The sequence below is a fragment of the Battus philenor genome, unplaced genomic scaffold, assembly GCF_028537555.1.
Source record: "Battus philenor isolate CCGP_79_NKW_IND1 unplaced genomic scaffold, ilBatPhil1.0.hap1 SCAF_26, whole genome shotgun sequence".
NCBI classification, from domain to species: Eukaryota; Metazoa; Arthropoda; class Insecta; order Lepidoptera; family Papilionidae; genus Battus; species Battus philenor.
The window spans coordinates 11,935,001-11,943,714 of record NW_027181689.1 but is presented as its reverse complement, the minus strand read 5'-3'; positions in this window follow the sequence as shown (position 1 = coordinate 11,943,714).

Genomic DNA, 8,714 nt, shown 5'->3' with positions numbered 1-8,714 from the left:
TTTACAAGGAGGCGGAGCTCGCAAACAGGGGACGAACCCAGGACCCAAAAGGGGGTCCAGTAGAGGAGCCGGCGAGTGGGGCAAACCGGGTGGAAGCAGAAGTAAAGGACCCACCCGCAAACCCCCCGCCGGCGACCCATTGCGAGCTCCTAAAGAAACTAGAAAGCCACGCGAGACTCCTTGAAGCCAATACCAAGGAATTGGAGGGCTTGAGGGAGTCTCTCGTGGCTACAAAAACAACAATACAAGAAAAGGGGAAGCCTCCCGGCACGTACGCGAGCGTGGCGGCCGCCCCGGCAAAAAGGCCGCCACCGGGGTGCGAACCTAAGCACTCGGTGGCGGTCTCGTCGGGGACCGACACGGGCGAGCAGGTTCTGGGCAAAATTCGAAAGGCCCTAAACGCCACCCAGACCGGCATAAGGGTCGACCGGATCCGCAGGGTGCGGGACGGTCGCGTCATCCTGGGCTGCGGCTCAGAGGCCGAGCTGGAGAGGGTGCGTGAGGGGCTGAGGAGAGCAGGGAAGGACCTGAGCCTTGCCGAAGTGAAAAACAAGGATCCGCTGGTGCTGCTCAGAGACGTGATGGCCTATAACACGAATGAAGAAATAGTAAAGGCCATCAAAAACCAGAATAAACATCTGCTGGTAGACGTCTCTGAGGAGGATCAGCGGGCGGAGGTAAGGTTCAGGAGGAGGGCGCGAAATGTGCAGACGATCCACGTGGTCATGCGCGTGTCGCCTGCTCTCTGGGGACGACTGACGGCTGCGGGCTACATGCACGTGGACCTCCAGCGAGTGCGGGTGCAGGACCACTCCCCGCTAGTCCAGTGCACTCGGTGCCTGGGTTACGGCCACACCAAACGGCACTGCGCGGAAAGCGAAGACCGCTGCAGCCATTGTGGTGGCCGGCACCTACGCGCCGAGTGTCCGGATCGGCAAGCCGGGAAACCTCCCGCCTGCCGGAACTGCCGACAAGCTAAGGCAGACCGGTGGGACCACGGCGCATTCGACGAAGACTGTCCTGTGCGGAGAAAGTGGGACACCATTGCACGGGCGTCCGTAGCGTATTGCTAAGGGCACCCAGGTGACCCACCGCACTCTCCGCGCAGGGCACCACCAGTACCGCGTGGCGCAGCTTAACCTGCAAAGGTCCGAGCTCGCTACAGCCGAGCTGATATGCGAAGCGCCGAAGAGAGGCTGGGCGTTCGCATTGGTCCAGGAGCCGTATATCGGCGCTATTGGCGAGATGAGGCACTACCCAGGGACAAGGGTGGTACAATGTGTCGCGCGAGGCAACGGGGAGGTTGTCAAGGCGGCCATTGTGCTATTCGACGACACCATCGATATCACTCAATGTCCCCAACTCACGTCTGGCAACGTTGCCGTGGCCAGGCTGAGGACTGGGGCTTGGGAGATAGGGGTGGTGTCCGTCTACCTGGAGCCTAATACGCCCGTCGGACCATACCTGGACCGGATCGGCTCGGCCGTGGAGGGCTTGGGGACTGCCAACGTGGTGCTGGGTGGCGACGTCAATGCACATAACACCTGGTGGGGTAGCCGGTCCACGGACCGAAGGGGAGTTGAGATCGCAGCCGCCCTCGACCAACTGGGGGTGCACGTGTTGAACCAGGGGTCTGAGCCGACGTTTGATACGTATCGGGGCGGTAAGCACTACTCCAGTCGCGTCGACATTACTGCTTGCTCGACCACCCTGCTCGATCGAGCGGTGGGCTGGAGCCTCGTGGACGACATATCCTCGTCGGATCACAGGGCAATTGTGTTCAATCTGAAGCTTGACAGGTCCCGAGGCACGGACGTCAAGCGGACCACACGGCAGTACACTACCCGTAGGGCAGACTGGGGCGAGTTCCATCGAACTGTCGCCCGGCTGCTATCGGATCGCTGCCTGACGTCTGCCGAGGTGAATCAAATCACCGAGGAGGGGGCGTTGGACAGCATGGTCGGTCGGTACGTGGAAACCGTGAGGGACGCTTGCGAGTTGGTCCTGCCGAAGGCCTCCAAGCGGAAGAGGACGGAATTGCCCTGGTGGTCCGAACAGCTCTCTCTCCTCAAGGCGGATGTCCTGAGGAAGAAGAGAAGGATCAGGGCCGCGAGGCCGGCTCGTAAGGAGCTGGTCTGGCGCGAGTACTGCGACGCGAAGGAGGCATACCGTCTCGAGGCGAGGCGCGCTCAGACCCATAGCTGGAAGCGTTTCTGTGAGAGGCAGGATCGCGAGACCATGTGGGACGGGATCCACCGTGTGATGCGTCGCACGGAGGTGAGGCGAGAGGACGTCCCCCTCGTCCAGTCAGGCAAAGTGCTGGACGCAGCGGGATCAGCCAGGTTGCTGGCGGAGGTTTTCTTCCCGGAGGATGACCCCGGGAAGGACAATGCGGACCACAGAACTGTAAGAGCAAAGGCCAATGAAGTCAATTCGGGGGACCATGACGGAACATGTGATCCCCCGTTTACGATGGAGGAGCTCCGATGGTCCGTATCGACCTTCAATGCCAAGAAGGCACCTGGCTCTGACGGACTCACCGCGGACATCTGCCGAGCGGCCGTCGCCGTGGACCCCGTTCTGTACCTCGCGCTCTCCAACCGGTGTCTCGCTCTTTCCCACTTCCCCACGAGATGGAAGGAGGCAGTGGTCGTAGCGTTGCGGAAGCCGGACAAGGAGGACTACACGCACCCGAAATCCTACAGGCCCATCGGACTCTTGCCGATTTTCGGCAAGGTCCTAGAAAAAATGATGGTCCGTAGGATCCGGTGGTACACTGCACCGTATGTCAGCAGCCACCAATACGGCTTTATGCCGCAGAGGTGTACCGAGGACTCCCTGTATGTCCTGATCCAGCATCTGCGAACTCGGTTGAAGGAGAAGGAGATCGCAGTGCTGGTATCATTGGACATAGAGGGAGCCTTCGATAACGCCTGGTGGCCTGCTATACGGTGCAGACTGGCAGAAACTCGCTGCCCCGTGAATCTGCGGCGCCTTGCTGACAGCTATCTTAGCAATCGCAAGGTGTCCGTACGGTACGCGGGGGCAGAGTGGGCCAGAGAGACCACCAAGGGGTGCGTGCAGGGATCCGTAGGCGGCCCAACCTTCTGGACCCTCCTCATTAACCCTCTCTTGGAGGAGGTGGTAAAGACCGGGACACACTGCCAGGCGTTCGCAGACGACGTCGTGCTGGTCTTCTCGGGGCAGAAGGCCCAGGACATCTCGAGTCGGGCTAATGCCGTTCTCGCCCATGTTCATGAATGGGGAGTCAGGAACAAGCTGAGGTTTGCACCACACAAAACAAAGGTGATGGTGCTTACCAATAAGCAAAAGTTCGACTACCCATTACTGAGCATGGGGGGCGAGCCGCTTAGCCGGACTGGGGAAGTCCGGATACTAGGCCTCACAATTGACGATAGGCTCACGTTCAACACTCACGTGAAGAACGTGAGCAAGAAGGCACAGGGCCTCTATCGTCAGCTGTGTAGAGCCGCGAAGGTATCTTGGGGTCTGAACTCGGAGGTGATCAGAACGATGTATCTGGCGGTACTGGAGCCGACGATTTTGTATGCAGCGAGTGCATGGGCGCCGGCGGCTAGGAAGCTGCTGGTCCGCAGGCAGTTGGACGCGGTCCAGCGGGGCTTCGCGCAGAAGATTGCGAGGACCCACAGGACCGCGTCCCTGCACTCGGCCCTTATACTTGCCGGGTTGCTTCCTCTGGACCTTCGGGTCCAAGAAGCAGCCCGCTTATTTGAAATAAGAAAGGGTCATTCCCGGCAGGTGGTAGGGGACCGAGACCTGGAGGTACCGGTCAGCTACCTGAGACTACCGCACCCGTCTGGTCAAGTTGGTGTGGAGTTCTCCTGTCTGGGGGAAAGTGCGGAAGAAGTCCGACTTGCCACCGCGGCTGCCGACTTGGTAATTTATACCGACGGCAGCCGCATAGAGGACAAGGTGGGTGCGGCGTTCTGCGTCAAGCGGGGCGCCGCAGAGCTGTTCACGAAAAAGCTCAAGTTGGGCAACTTCTGCACCGTATACCAGGCAGAGCTGCTGGCTCTGGCTGAGGCAACAGGGCACGCGGCCAACGAGTCGGCGCAAGTCTGCGCCGTACTTAGCGACTCGCGGTCCGCCCTCGAAACTGTCGCAAGACCTGACACCCTCCATCCTTTAGCGTTAAGAGTGAAGGATAATGTTATGAAAGTGAGAGAAAAAGGGAAGGATGTAAGGTTGTTTTGGGTGAAAGCGCACGCGGGGATGGAGGGGAATGAGAGGGCGGACAAGCTGGCCAAGGAAGCGGCCCTGAAGAGTAAAAGACGACCGGAATATGAGAGATGCCCTGTTTCATTCGTCAAGAGGCAACTGAGACAGCAGTCGCTTGACGAATGGAACAGGAGGTATGTAGAAGGAACGACGGCTTCGGTGACGAGGATGTTCTTCCCGGACGCCGTCTCAGCCCACCGCGTGCTCCGCAGCATCGAGGTGGACACGGTCTTGGTTCAGCTCTTCACGGGGCACGGGGGGTTCTCTGAGTACCTTCACAGGTTCAAGCTCAAGGAGGACCCCTCGTGCTTCTGTGAACCGGGCGTGGACCAGACCGTGATCCACCTTGTGGCCCGGTGTCCCGCATTCGGGGGACTCCGGCTCGACTTCGAGTGCCGGTCTGGTGTTCAGGTCAAAGAAGACACGATACCCTCCCTGATAGGCGATAAAGCTACTAGGCAGGATTTTGTATATTATTGTAAAACAATAGTTAAAAAGATTATAGAAATAAATAAAACCTAGGTATAAGATAAAAGACTGTTATAAAATAAATAATAAATGTGCAAATATGTGATACCTAGAAAATAAGATATACAAAATAAAAAAAAGGGATGAAAGAAGAGTAGTATAGAAGGGCACAAAAGAAAGAAATATAGCATGAAAGACAGACTAAAAGAATATGTGATGAAAGACTGATGAGTATGAAAATAAAAAAAAATATATGTGAAAAAAATTACTGTAACAAAAGACCCTGTCCCACAAAAAGATAGGGGTACGAGAGACCCCCAATAGCGGGGGTCATAAAAAAAAGAAAAAAAAAAAAAAAAAAAAAAAACCTAACCTAACCTAACCTAACCTAACCTAACCTAACCTAACCTAACCTAACCTAACCTAACCTAACCTAACCTAACCTAACCTAACCTAACCTAACCTAACCTAACCTAACCTAACCTAACCTAACCTAACCTAACCTAACCTAACCTAACCTAACCTAACCTAACCTAACCTAACCTAACCTAACCTAACCTAACCTAACCTAACCTAACCTAACCTAACCTAACCTAACCTAACCTAACCTAACCTAACCTAACCTAACCTAACCTAACCTAACCTAACCTAACCTAACCTAACCTAACCTAACCTAACCTAACCTAACCTAACCTAACCTAACCTAACCTAACCATTGGCGAGATGAGGCACTACCCAGGGACAAGGGTGGTACAATGTGTCGCGCGAGGCAACGGGGAGGTTGTCAAGGCGGCCATTGTGCTATTCGACGACACTATCGATATCACTCAATGTCCCCAACTCACGTCTGGCAACGTTGCTGCGGCCAGGCTGAGGACTGGGGCTTGGGAGATAGGGGTGGTGTCCGTCTACCTGGAGCCTAATACGCCCGTCGGACCATACCTGGACCGGATCGGCTCGGCCGTGGAGGGCTTGGGGACAGCCAACGTGGTACTGGGTGGCGACGTCAATGCGCATAACACCTGGTGGGGTAGCCGGTCCACGGACCGAAGGGGGGAGGAGGTCGCAGCCGCCCTCGACCAACTGGGAGTGCACGTGTTGAACCAGGGGTCTGAGCCGACGTTTGATACGTATCGGGGCGGTAAGCATTACTCCAGTCGCGTCGACATTACTGCTTGCTCGACCACCCTGCTCGACCGAGCGGTGGGCTGGAGCCTCGTGGACGACATATCCTCGTCGGACCACAGGGCAATTGTGTTCAATCTGAAGTTTGAGAGGTCCCAAGGCACGGACGTCAAGCGGACCACACGGCAGTACACTACCCGTAGGGCAGACTGGGGCGAGTTCCATCGAACTGTCGCTCGGCTGCTATCGGATCGCTGTCTGACGCCTACCGAGGTGAATCAGATCACCGAAAAGGGGGCGTTGGACAGCACGGTCGGTCGGTATGTGGAAACCGTGAGGGACGCTTGCGAGTTGGTCCTGCCGAAGGTCTCCAAGCGGAAGAGGACGGAATTGCCCTGGTGGTCCGAACAGCTCTCTCTCCTCAAGGCAGATGTCTTGAGGAAGAAGAGAAGGATCAGGGCCGCGAGGCCGGCTCGTAAGGAGCTGGTCTGGCGCGAGTACTGCGACGCGAAGGAGGCATACCGCCTCGAGGCGAGGCGCGCTCAGACCCATAGCTGGAAGCGTTTCTGTGAGAGACAGGATCGCGAGACCATGTGGGACGGGATCCACCGTGTGATGCGTCGCACGGAGGTGAGGCGAGAGGACGTCCCCCTCGTCCAGTCAGGTAAAGTGCTGGACGCAGCGGGATCAGCCAGGCTGCTGGCGGAGGTTTTCTTCCCGGAGGACGACCCCGGGAAGGACAATGCGGACCACAGAACTGTAAGAGCTAAAGCCGATGAAGTCAATTCGGGGGACCATGACGGAACATGCGATCCCCCGTTTACGATGGAGGAGCTCCGATGGTCCGTATCGACCTTCAACGCCAAGAAGGCACCTGGCTCTGACGGACTCACCGCGGACATCTGCCGAGCGGCCGTCGCCGTGGACCCCGTTCTGTACCTCGCGCTCTCCAACCGGTGTCTCGCGCTTTCCCACTTCCCCACGAGATGGAAGGAGGCAGTGGTCGTAGCGTTGCGGAAGCCGGACAAGGAGGACTACACGCACCCGAAATCCTACAGGCCCATCGGACTTCTGCCGATTCTCGGCAAGGTCCTTGAGAAAATGATGGTCCGTAGGATCCGGTGGTACACTGCACCGTATATCAGTAGCCACCAATACGGCTTCATGCCGCAGAGGTGTACCGAAGACTCCCTGTATGACCTGATCCAGCATCTGCGAACCCGGCTGAAGGAGAAGGAGATCGCGGTGCTGGTATCATTGGACATAGAGGGAGCCTTCGATAACGCCTGGTGGCCTGCTATACGGTGCAGACTGGCAGAGACTCGCTGCCCCGCGAATCTGCGGCGTCTTGTTGACAGCTATTTTAGCGATCGCAAGGTGTCCGTACGGTACGCGGGGGCAGAGTGGGCCAGAGAGACCACCAAGGGGTGCGTGCAGGGATCCGTAGGCGGCCCAACCTTCTGGACCCTCCTCATCAACCCTCTCCTGGAGGAGGTGGCAAAGACCGGGACACACTGCCAGGCGTTCGCAGATGACGTCGTGCTGGTCTTCTCGGGGCAGAAGGCCCAGGACATCTCGAGTCGGGCCAACGCCGTTCTCGCCCATGTTCATGAGTGGGGGGTCAGGAATAAGCTGAGGTTCGCACCACACAAAACCAAGGTGATGGTGCTAACCAACAAGCTAAAGTTCGACTACCCATTACTGAGCATGGGAGGTGAGCCGCTTGGACGGACTGGGGAGGTCCGGATACTAGGCCTCACAGTTGACGATAGGCTCACGTTCAACAGTCACGTGAAGAACGTGAGCAAGAAGGCACAGGGCCTCTATCGTCAGCTGTGCAGGGCTGCGAAGGTATCTTGGGGTCTGAACTCGGAGGTGATCAGAACGATGTATCTGGCGGTGCTGGAGCCGACGATTTTGTATGCAGCGAGTGCATGGGCGCCGGCGGCTAGGAAGCTGCTGGTCCGCAGGCAGTTGGGCGCGGTCCAGCGGGGCTTCGCGCAGAAGATCGCGAGGACCCGCAGGACCGCGTCCCTGCACTCGGCCCTTATACTTGCCGGGTTGCTTCCCCTGGACCTTCGGGTCCAAGAAGCAGCCCGCTTATTTGAAATAAGAAAGGGTCATTCCCGGCAGGTGGTAAAGGACCGAGACCTGGAGGTACCGGTCAGCTACCTGAGACTACCACACCCGTCTGGTCAAGTTGGTGTGGAGTTCTCCTGTCTGGGGGAAAGTGCGGAGGAAGTCCGACTTGCCACCGCGGCTGCCGATCTGGTAATTTATACCGACGGCAGCCGCATAGAGGATAAGGTGGGTGCGGCGTTCTGCGTCAAGCGGGGCGCCGTAGAGTCATACACAAAGAAACTCAAGTTGGGCAACTTCTGCACCGTATACCAGGCAGAGCTGCTGGCTCTAGCTGAGGCAACAGGGTACGCGGCCGGCGAGTCGGCGCAAGTCTGTGCCGTACTGAGCGACTCGCGGTCCGCTCTCGAAACTGTCGCAAGATCGGACACCCTCCATCCCTTAGCGTTAAGAGTGAAGGAGAATGTAATGAAAGCGAGAGAGAAAGGGAAGGATGTAAGGTTGTTCTGGGTGAAAGCGCACGCGGGGATGGAGGGGAACGAGAGGGCGGACCAGCTGGCCAAGGAAGCGGCCCTGAAGAGTAAAAGACGACCAGAGTACGAGAGATGCCCTGTTTCATTCGTCAAGCGGCAACTGAGACTGGAGTCGCTCGACGAATGGAACAGGAGGTATGTGGAAGGAACGACGGCTTCGGTAACGAGGATGTTTTTCCCGGACGCCGTCTCAGCCTACCGCGTGCTCCGCAGCATCGAGGTGGACGCGGTCTCGGCCCAGCTCTTCAC